This window comes from Dipodomys ordii, unplaced genomic scaffold, assembly GCF_000151885.1.
Source record: "Dipodomys ordii isolate 6190 unplaced genomic scaffold, Dord_2.0 Scaffold1, whole genome shotgun sequence".
NCBI classification, from domain to species: Eukaryota; Metazoa; Chordata; class Mammalia; order Rodentia; family Heteromyidae; genus Dipodomys; species Dipodomys ordii.
This window is the reverse complement of record NW_012267217.1, coordinates 26710013-26718362: the sequence shown is the minus strand read 5'-3', so window position 1 is coordinate 26718362 and position 8350 is coordinate 26710013. Positions and strand designations below refer to the sequence as shown.

The 8350-nt window shown below is 39.2% G+C and overlaps 1 pseudogene; it reads left to right on the top strand.

Annotated features, from left to right (window-relative positions):
* The first annotated feature begins 5650 nt into the window (after nt 1–5650).
* LOC105982100 overlaps nt 5651–8350 on the top strand; it is a 10973-nt pseudogene continuing 8273 nt past the window's right edge.

The window sequence follows — 8350 nt, the reverse complement described above, 5'->3', positions numbered from 1 at the left end:
CCACTCTTAAATCCAATTGCTTCCTGGATACCCTCTATGTAAAGCTGTCCATTTCACAGGCAACTCTAACACAGTGTGTCCAAAAACCAAATTCATCTCTACACCCAGCCTAAACAAAACAAAGCATTTCTCTTCCCATAGGTTTCCTAGATTAGTGAATATACTCCTCAGTCAACTCATTCCACATATCAGAAGCTTGAGCAGCTTCCCTGATTTTGAGCCCTACCCAGTGTTCAGTTCCTTGCTAGGCATGTCAGTACTATCCCTTAATGTCTTTTTGATTCTTCCTTCCTCACTCTCATTATACTTGTCCAAGTCACTGATACCTTTCTGTAAATACAAAATTGGCTTTGCAAAGCTGAGGTATACTTTGTGATTATGTATCTCATACCTCAGCCTCATGAAGCCACTTTCAGTCCTTGAAAAGTGTTATGGACTTGCTTTTCACTTGGCCTTTTAAAATGTGAGTCTGTTTGCCTGGAATGTTCTGGTCATGCCCCATCCTTTTATGTCTTTTGCTTAAATGTAATATCCTTAGGGAGCTTTCCCTCATTCCCACCCTCCCCTCTACCAGGTTAGGTGTTGTTCCTCAAATAATCCCACAGTGCCCAATATTTCCTCCAGCAAAGCACTTCTGTTTTGAAGACTTGTTAGTTTCCTCCTACTTTCTCAGCTCTTTCAAACAGGTAAGGTATCCATTCTGCTTATTTGTATATCTTCAGCATTATTTAGAAAAAATATATTTGTAAAATGAAGCAAAGAAGGAAGGAAGGAAGGAAGGAAGGAAAGAAGGAAGGAAGGAAGGAAGAAAGGAAGGCAGGCAAGCTATCATTTTTTATTTTTTGTCAGTCATGGGCTTGAACTCTGGACCTGGGCGCTGTCCCTCAGCTCTTCAACTCAAGGCTAGCACTCTACCACTTGAGCCACAGTGCCACTTCCAGTTTTCTGAGTGGTTTATTGGAGATTAGAGTCTAACAGCCTTTTCTGCCTGAGCTGGCTTTGAACCTCGATCCTCAGATCTCAGCTAGATCCAGAGTAGCTAGGATTACAGCCGTGAACCACTGGTGCCTGGCTAAAGCTATCATTTTTATTTCAGAAATAATAGGTCTCAATAGTACATCTTATAGATCAGGGCATCTTACTTGCCAGAAGAGGGAATATCCTGAAATCAAGATGGAGATGCCTTTGTTGCTTTTTGAATCTAAGACTGTATTAACAGTTAGAGAATATATCCTCTCTCCAGTGGTATGCAAAGAAGCTCTGTGCAGCTCTAGTGTACTTGGTTGGTTCATGAAGAGCACAAGGGGAATGTCTGAGAGTTCTTCCAACTTTAACATAGTTTGATTTTATTTTGTAACTCACTCCTTGCCTTCTTAAGATTTTGGAGCTTCATTTATTTCTTTTCACTTAGTATATTAGTTGGACAATAAAAAGAGGGAGTTAAAAGGTTTTAGGGAAAGTAGGCAAGTGTATATATGTGTTACTTTATCTAGAGTTGGGGCTTTTTTTTTTAACTTAGGGCCTAGGCTCCATTCCTCAGCCTCTTTGTTCCCAAGCTAGTGCTCTATCACTTGAGCCACAGTGCCACTCCTAGCTTTTTCTGAGTAGTTTATTGGAGATAAGAGTCTCATGGACTTTCCTGCCCAAGCTGGCTTAAACTGTGATCTCAGCCTCCTGCTGTAGTTAGGATTATAGGCATGAGACACCTGCACCTGGCGTTAGCTTAGGCCTTATTATACTGACTTCTATTTTCATAGAGGCTTTATTTGAATTTCCAGATCTCCTATGATAGCTTCAGAGTGTTGTAGATCCAGAGTTGACTGTGAGCGAATGTGGAAGCACTGGTTTCAGCTATAGCATCTATCATCTATTCTACTGATTTTTGCCCCCAGAGATCTTGACTCTGTTGAGAAATTCCCACAAAGTATCCCCCATGAAGATCTATAACCGAAACAAACTGGTCTATTCTGAATATCTTTCAAAAATGTTTTTCTATTTTAACGAACAGTGAGATTTCCATTGGAATGAGGTATTGCTGCATGAGCTGATTCCTTCTCACCATTCACAACTCAGCTGAAATATCAGCCCTTCCTAAGAGACGCCTTTGACCATCGTAGTTAAATCAGCTCTTCCTCAGACCTTACCATATCATTGTGTCTGTCTCACTATTATTACAAAATTTTTTACCACCTGAAAACAGTGCTCATTTATTTGCCCAAACTATATTTTTTCTTCCTTTTCCTTTTTGATTCTAATTTAAAAATGAACTTTTTTATTTGAAATGCTAAAAACAAAGGGGTTACAGTTACATAAATCATGCAAAGAGTACATTTCTTTTTGGATAATGTGACATCCCTTCCCGTGCTCTCTCCCAGTTTTCTTCTTTCACTAAAATATAAGCTCATAGAAAGATGAGACTTTATCAATCCTTTTTCACTGCTGTATGCTCAGCTTTTAGACCAGTGTATGAACAAAGTCAATACTTGAATAAATACCATGGGAATAAAACCTTTGAGATGAAGAGGAGTTTACTATTTACCCAGCAGCCTTGAATGCTGGGTAATACAGAACCTTAGGGTTTTTAGGGGCTATGGGGCCTCTTCTGCAGTCTAATGTCCCTGCTTGCTACACACTGTTCCTCTAATAAGAGAGCAATACGACCTAATCCACACGCAATTCTACCAAAATTCCTACTGTATAACATAATAGCCAGTAGCAGTGGCTGACTTAAAAAAAATAAAAAGCTCAATAATCCTTTCTCCAAAAGAAAATTGCATGACAAAGCCTAATGTACATGAGATGCAATCAAGTCAATTGGAAGAAGTAAGAACATGGCGGAAGGTGGGTAGAATTTATAGTTTTGTCTCCTTCCAGAAATAACACCTTCTTTGTCATGGAAGATTCTGGAAAACATTTTATTCTTAGTGGATTATAATAGTAACAGGTAATATTTTTAATACTTATGTGCCAAGTACTTAATGTGTATTACCTTCTGAGTTCTTACAACAACCCTATGAAGTAAGTATCTTTGTTGATATGCATTGGGAAATAAGGACAGTAGAAATGCCAAGAACTTAAAAACACTAGTCTATAGTCTTTATGGTAGCCTTTTTCAAAAATGGTACCAATGAGACTCATTTCTTCATGTTAATGCCCTTTAGTAACTGAATAAGGCCTGGGCAGCATGAGCAGTAGAAAAGGGGAGAGGTAATAGTGTATAACTTCTAAAGGCGGGGCTGGGAAGGTGGCTCAGTGGTAGAGCGTTTGCCTTGCATGCCTGAGGCCCTGGGTTCGATTCCTCAGCATCACATAAGCAAAAAGAAAAAAGCTGGAAGTGGTGCTGTGGCTCAAGTGGTAGAGCGCTAGCCTTGAGCTGAAGAGCTGAGGGACAGCGCCCAGGCCCAGAGTTCAGGCCCTACGACCGGACCAAAAAAAAAAACAAAGGCCTGCATCACGCAAATACACATAACTTCTAAAGGCATGCAACTTCAAAAAGGCATGTGATTCTGTCTTGTTTCCTTGGCATTGTTTCCTTGGGTTATTTGCTTTGAGATGAGCTAGTGACCATGTCATTAGAACACTAAAGCATTCTATGGAGAAGCCCATGTGGAAAGGAACTGAGTCTCTCTGCTAGCAAACCTGTCCCAGCTTGCCATGTGAGTGAGCTACCTGCAAAGTGACCTTCCAGCCCCAGTCATCGCAGTCCCAGTCAACATCTGATTGCCACCTCAGGAGAGATCTTATGCCAGGACCACCCAGTCGGCTCATTCCCCAAAACTGTGGAAGATGAAAAATGATTATTGCTCTTATAATCTACACAGTTTGGGAGGGACTGGTTATACAGAATTAGATAACTAATGTAGTCTTGCAGACAGTTAAATGGCTGAACCAGTCTCAGGTCTCTCTTATGCTCTTAACTACGAATATTTCATTTTTCTTTGTACTAATGTTTTTGCCCAAATGTAAAAGTTAAACAAATATCTTCCAGAGTCTATGTCACAGATCAGAAAACTGAGGCATAAGAAGTAGTTAGTGGATCCAGAATACAAAGCCAGCTGAGCTAATTCCCAGACCTGTGCTCTTCACCAGCATGCTAATAATTATTTAAGAGTTGGAAGGATCTTTTAGGAAATTCATGGGGAGATTGTATGCAAGGAATGGAATGGAAAGGAAAGAGCCTAGACTAAGTGTGGATTTTTTTTCACTTGAAAGCTACTACAGTAATTGAAAGGAATATTTGCCTGTATGAAACAGGATCTCTGTCATGGTAGCCTTAAAATAATAATGAAGCTATTTCTAATAGAACCTTTGATATACTACCATTTGCTACTAAAGATGACACATTATGACATTTTTTATATTACAGCCATCTCTACTCACTGGTCAATATTCCAGAAGGAAATTATATATATTACTGCTTAACTCATCCCTAAATGGTGGGAGTTGGACCAGTTGATGACTAAGCATTTTTTGGTCAGTGGTGGGGCTTGAACTCATGGTCCTGTCCCTTAGCTCTTTTACTTAAGGCTACCACTCTATTATTTTGAGCCACAGCTCCATTTCTGGTTTTCAAGTGATTAATTAGAAATAAGAGTTTCATTGGGACTTTTCTGCCTGAGCTAGCTTCAAACTGCTATCCTCAGGTCTCAGCCTCTTGAGTAGCTAAGATTATAGGCCTGAGCCACCAGAACCTGCTGCTTTCAGCATTTCCTACAACAGTTTATCTGTGTTCCTGTAACACTCAAACAGTTATCTAGACCAGTTACATAGACCAGTATTTTTGAAAGAAGGAGGAGAATGGACCAAGGTTTTCTGTTTTTGAAGTAAGTTAACAAAACAGTGATAAGCAAAATAAGAAATCCTGGCTCAGGAAGAGAGAACTGATTGTGTCCTGTCCTTGGTAGAATTTTGAGTCATTTGTGCAATATAGTGTCTGGAGAGTTCTAGTGAGTCATGCATTGCTAACTATGGAAGAAAGATGAATTTTCTAAAGCTGTCTATTATTACTCATGTCTTTCAGGACATCAACAGATGCTGGTATTCTATTGACTGGTGATCTAATAGAAAATTTTGCATAGACAGATCTGACACAATTCCTCACAAACTCTGATAAATTTGGCACAGTCCTTCAATTTGGCTTGCAAGATGTTTGCGTTAACATTGTGACTTATTTTGGGCTCGGTGTTAAAAAGGATTGTTTAGTAACAAAACAAAGCCGTTTGGAGTTTGTGGCAGCCAGGAGGAATGCTCTTATTTGATAATGAAACAACTGAACAAATGTTCTGTACAGTGATTCATTCCTCATGTGGGAAAGATTTCTTTTTATACATACTCTCTCTATTGGATACAATGAAGCTGTTTCACCTTCAATATTTGAGCAGAATTTTCAGCAAGCAATTTGGGAACAATATCTGTAAATTGTAAAGATAGGCTTCTCTGCAAAAGTAACCATAGAATTGAATGTTAGGAACCACTTGGGTTTTATTCCTAACTGGGCCAGAGTTTGCATATAACCTTGAGCTATTCATTTAATCTTTTTTAAATTGAGGGTTTTTTTTATCTGAAATGGGCAAAAAGAAAATGCTTACCTATTTAGCTAAGGCAGAAACAATTTCCTGATGGGAATATGACTCAGCAGCCCAGGGCAATGATGGCCTCTTGTCCTGGACATCTTTGGGGAGACAGAGACAGCCAGAAGATTGGCAACTGCACCATGCAAATAACCTTGACATTTGAGGCTGGTAAAGACATCAGTCATCATGGGTTTGCTATTTGCCAGGCACCATGTTAGGTCCTGGAAGATAGGACAAATGGGACATACTCTATATCTCTGCCCCCATGAGGCTTATTGTCTAGTCTACTTTGGCCATATTTAGGTTGTTTATAGAGAGTCTAAATGTATTATCTGGCTTAAGCCTTTTAAAAAAGTACAGGATCATTCAGAATCATTGCTCACTAAATATAATCCTGGGAGTCTTTTAGGAGAGTAATTTGATAGCACTTGGGAATATTATTAAGAAAGGCATGACAAAAAGTGTAATGTTGGATGGTGCTATTCTAGAGCAAGTCTAATGGTGGAATTAGTTCTTATCTCATATAGCATTTTAAATGTCTTCATGAAGTTTCAAACTAAAGTTAGGAGCCCTCATAGGATTTCTTTTTTTAATTATAATTTTATCTTTTACTACCTTTATGTAGTACAAAGGAGTATGTACAAAGGAGTTGCCATTTCACAAAGCAGTTTATGAATGCAATGCGTCTTGATCAGTGTCATCCCCTTCATCATTCTCCCCCATCCCTCCCCTACCTATTTATTTCCTCACTCTTCTTAATTTTGTAGGATATACACTAATTTTTTTTACTGCATTCTTCCCCTCTTCTCCTCTTCATTTGTCTACCTCTTCTTCCCCTTCTTGTTACCAATTGATGATTAACTCTTTGGATGATGATAATTTGGAGCTCCAGCAATTGAATGATGAATTCTAAATATGAGAGCTGTTCCAGATCATCCATGTCTGGAGTATGCCCAGTGGAGATGCATGAGTAGGAAAAGACCTGGCAAACTTGGTCTTGTGCTAAGGTTTGAGTTCAGGTAGCATTCTTACCTAGAGTTGGTTCTTCCCACCAAAGGAGTTTGAAATGCTTCCCCTTCCCCCTGCCACCTTTGAGTGTTACTCCAGCAGGAAAAATTCAGCTACAGGTGTAGAGATTAGGAGCTGGGGTGAGAGCTGCAACATCATAACTGGGCATCCATCTGTTCCAGCAGATGTCAGCCATCTGGGGGTTCTTATATCCTCCAGCATCAACGGCTCATCTGTTCCTTTCTAACTTTTAAATTAAAATGGCCCAGACTCCTGTATTACTGTGGCGAGTTGCCTAGTGGCCTTGAAATATCTCTTATGATTCGTAACCATTTATATTTCCAAGTTACTGTTGACTCTCTGAAAAGTCTGAGGGATACCGAAAGCGAAATGAAAGCATTCACGTTATCAACTGAAAAAGGAATGGCCATACTACTTGGAGTTAGTTGCATTTTGCTCTGTTTTAAGGAAGATGGTCATTCAGGGAAATGCACTGCCAAGAACTTAGAACAGTTGAAGTGGAATTGTGGAATTTCATGATAGCATTGACTGTAATGGGTTCATTGATTCTCCTGGCTTTAGTCCCCAGATTTCTGAGCAACCTTCCCATTGGTACTGACAAATGGGCACAGGAATTTTAGTGATATTTTTCAAAGTAAAATATTAGACATTGTGCTTTTGTATGTGTGTTCTTTCATGAACTCATTTTTTATTCATGTTAATTAGTAGTCCAGTATCTAATTATTGCTAGATATACCATTGAAGCAGAACTTCTGGCCATATAACTGAGAACTGGGCTTTAAAAATGAGATGACCAAGGTCATTGTCATCCCTTGAGACCCCCACTGGCTTCCTGTCTAGCCAACAACTCTGTCTCAACTTTCTCCTACTGCAGCCTGTTCGATTGGTAACATGCTTTGAGAAGACAATGTCAGTGACCTTAATGTGATGAGCTAGAGTCAGCTGGTGGTGATAGCTGACAACTTGAATATGTTTTTTTTTTTTTTTTTAGCAGAAATGAGCAAGGCTTGCAGTGGTTGCCACAGCAACGGCAACCCCTGGGAGTTTTCAGCAGAAGAATATGAGGAGAGGTATGAAGAAGACTTCACCTGGGATTAATAGTGACTAACTTTCAGGATTAAGCTTCTGGGAATCCTTTATGCTTTTTCTAGTAAACACAAGTACACACCATGATTGTTCTTCAACATGAAACACTTCTCTTGGTTTTTGTACAATTTGTTTACTCTTTTTCCTCTTCTGGATTTCATAAATGCTCAGCAAATCTTCGTAACAGCTTCCAGTTTAAAGGATGGGGAAATGAGAGAAAAGGATCAAAAAATTTGTTTTAGGCTTACAGAAAAAAAACTTTTTTTAAAAAATCTGAATTTTAATTTCTGCATTCCTGAGTTTTTCCTTTATCATCTACCCACTAGGCTGTACTTACCACTGAATGCAACAAAAGACAAAGTAAGATACTAAGGAGAGAGGAACAGCCAGCTCAGTTGTTTGGACTCTGTTCTATGATGTCAGAGCCTTAGCAACTTGTGCATTGGTTGGCATTTGGAAGAATTCACACCATAGCTTATCTTGTTGTTGAGGTGGGGCAATACTGTGGCCATTCCTTCAGTAAATATAAGTTAAATAGGATTTACAAATTATATTAAGTGAAGTAAGCCAGGCCCAAAGAAACATAGGTCCCATGGTTTCCCTTATTTGCAGTATCTAGTATATGTAGGAGTCAAGTGGAAAAGGTCAGATAATGTGATGTC